Raw genomic sequence first — 2,706 nt, forward strand, 5'->3', positions numbered from 1 at the left:
CCTTCATCCCAGAAGAAGAAACATCATCACACTTTATCCAATAATCCAATATTTCCAATCAAGACTTATATCCAAAGAAGATCAACCCGATTATCAGGTGACTGGCCTCTCCAGATGGTAAAAATGTCTTCAGGCTAAACTTGACGTTCTTGACCTTTGAAGCGGTGACTCTTGATAAGGAAAGCAGGGATTTTCTTTGTTTTGCTTTACTTTTGTTGTTGTTGTTGTTTCGTAAGTCTATGTTTGTTTGTTTGTCTACTGTTGGTGATATTATTATTATTATTATTATTATTAATGATGGGTATTGGTTTTACTGTTTGTTTTGATACTTTGTTTTTCTTCTTATTGCTATCATTATGATTTGAATGTTATCATCATTATTGTAATTTAGTATTATTGATATTATTGCTAGTAATTTAGCATCATTTGAATATCATTATCATTATTATGAATGTTAGTATCAATATGACTATTGTTACCGTTATTACCATTATCATTATTACTATCATTATAGTTATTATTATTACTATCATTATGGTTATCGTTATTACTCTCATCATTATAACTGTTACTATCCTAATGAACTGCCATTATCATCATTATTGTTACTGATATCTTCATAATTATCATCATCATTATCTTTATTTTCAGTGTATGATTATTGCTATCATTATTATCATTAGCACTATCATCATCATCCTCATCATCACTACTACTATTATATCAATAGTCATTATAATCCTCATCATCATTATTGGTATCGTTTATAATCATCATCATAATAAAATGAATATAACTACCATGATTATCATTGCCATCAGAAGATTAAGAACATGTACACCTTTTTTCTTCATATCAAAATCATCTTCTGAATCAAGATCAGGGGAATAATCCCAATCAGGGAATGAAAAGTACCCTGTTTGTCGCACTCGGAGGAAGAAAAGTGTCCTTAGGGGGTAAGCTCTGTGACCTTCTTGAATTCTGTGAAAATCGAGGGTATTTACCACTTCCCAAACTAACAGCTGACTTTGTTTACATACACGTGTGGCAGTCTGGATGTCATTTTAGAATGTTAGGGAGAGACAAAGAAGAAGAAGAAACAAGAGAAGAAGAATAGAAAAAAAGGAGAGGAAGTAATATTAGTAGTAGAGGAAGAAAAAGAAGTAGAAAAAAAGAAGATTAAAAAGACGTAGAAGAGAAGAAGAAGAAAAAGAAAAGAAGAAGAAGAAGTAGTAGTAGTAGCAAGAGAAGATAAAGAAAGAGCATAAAAAAGTAAAGAAGGAGAAGGAGAAGAAGAGCAATAACAAGAATAAGAAGTTAAATAAGAAGATGAAGAAGAAGAAGAGGGAATAGAAACATAAGAAAGAAGAAGAGGGAGTAGAAGCAGAAAAAGAAGAAGAAGAGGGAATAGAAGCAGAAGAAAAAAGAAAAAGAAGAAGAGAGGGAAACTGAAAATACAAAGTCACAAATATTTCTAAAGAACTTCGGAAGCCATTTGGCGTAAACAAATGGATTGTATTCTGGAAGGAGTCTCAGCGTGAGAACCTGGCATCGGGTTGTGAGCACATGTGTGTATTTGTGTGCGTCTTTGGCCGGGGGGGCGAGGAGGGGGGTAGAGTGTATGTGAGTGTGTCTTAGTATGTGTGTGTGGGGGGAGGAGGGAGGGGGTGAAGGCGTTTGTGTGTGTGTGTGTGTTTGTGTTTGTTGTAGGGGGGGTGGGGAGGTATGTGTATATGTGTGTGTGTTGGTGGGTGGATGTGGATATGGCGAGTGTGCATGTGTGTGTGTGTGTCTATGTAGGTGTGGATATGTCGTCACGCGTACATGCATGTTATGTCCGTGTGTGTGTATAAACATTTCTTTGTATGTTTTTTTTTTTTTGCATTGTGATAGGGATGAGATTACACATACATTTTTACTTTGTATGTATGTGTATGTTCATCCATGTGTGTACAAAATGTGCGTATAGTGTGCGTACATGTTTGATTGTGTGTGTGTGTGTGTTTCTCTTGTGGTAAGAAAGGCTGGGAGAGATAAACACCACTGCGTCTTCAGAGCAAATGTTTTGTGGACTCTGTTACAATACCAAGCGTTGTGTCTGATGTATCGGCGACTTGTGTTAATATTTGAACGATTATTTTTGTCTTTCTTGCCAACACACAAAGGACTATCTCTTCTTCCATCCATTCCTCTCCTTCCCGCCTCTCCCTCCTCTCTTCGTTTCATCTCCCTTCCCTCACCTCTCTCTCTTTCTCTCTTTTATTCTCCCCATCCCTTCACTACTCCCCTTCTCTTACTTTCCTTCCTAACCTCCCCTTACCATCCTTATATTCCCTCTTGTCCTTCCCTCCCCTAGTCCCTTTCATTTCCCTCTGTTCCTCTTCCTCTTTCCTCCCCCCTCTTCTCTCTTTCTCTTCCTTCCCTCCTTTTCCCTCCCCTCTATTCCTCATCCTCATCCTTCCCTCCCCTTTATCCCTCTTCCTCATCCGTCCCTCCCTTCTATTCCTCTTCTTCCTCCTTCCATCCTTTCCCTCGCCTCCAATCCTCCTCCTCTTCTGTATCTCCCCATTCCCTCCCCTCTATTCCTCTTCTTCCCTTTCCTTCCCCTCCATTCCTCCTCCTCTTCCCTCCCTCCCCTCTCTTCCTCTTCCTCCTTCTTCCCTCCCCTCACCCCATCTCCTTCCATGAGTCGTTGATGGATGGTCG

This window comes from Penaeus japonicus, unplaced genomic scaffold, assembly GCF_977035675.1.
Source record: "Penaeus japonicus unplaced genomic scaffold, GWHDUDI00000001_assembly GWHDUDI00000014, whole genome shotgun sequence".
Taxonomy (NCBI): domain Eukaryota; kingdom Metazoa; phylum Arthropoda; class Malacostraca; order Decapoda; family Penaeidae; genus Penaeus; species Penaeus japonicus.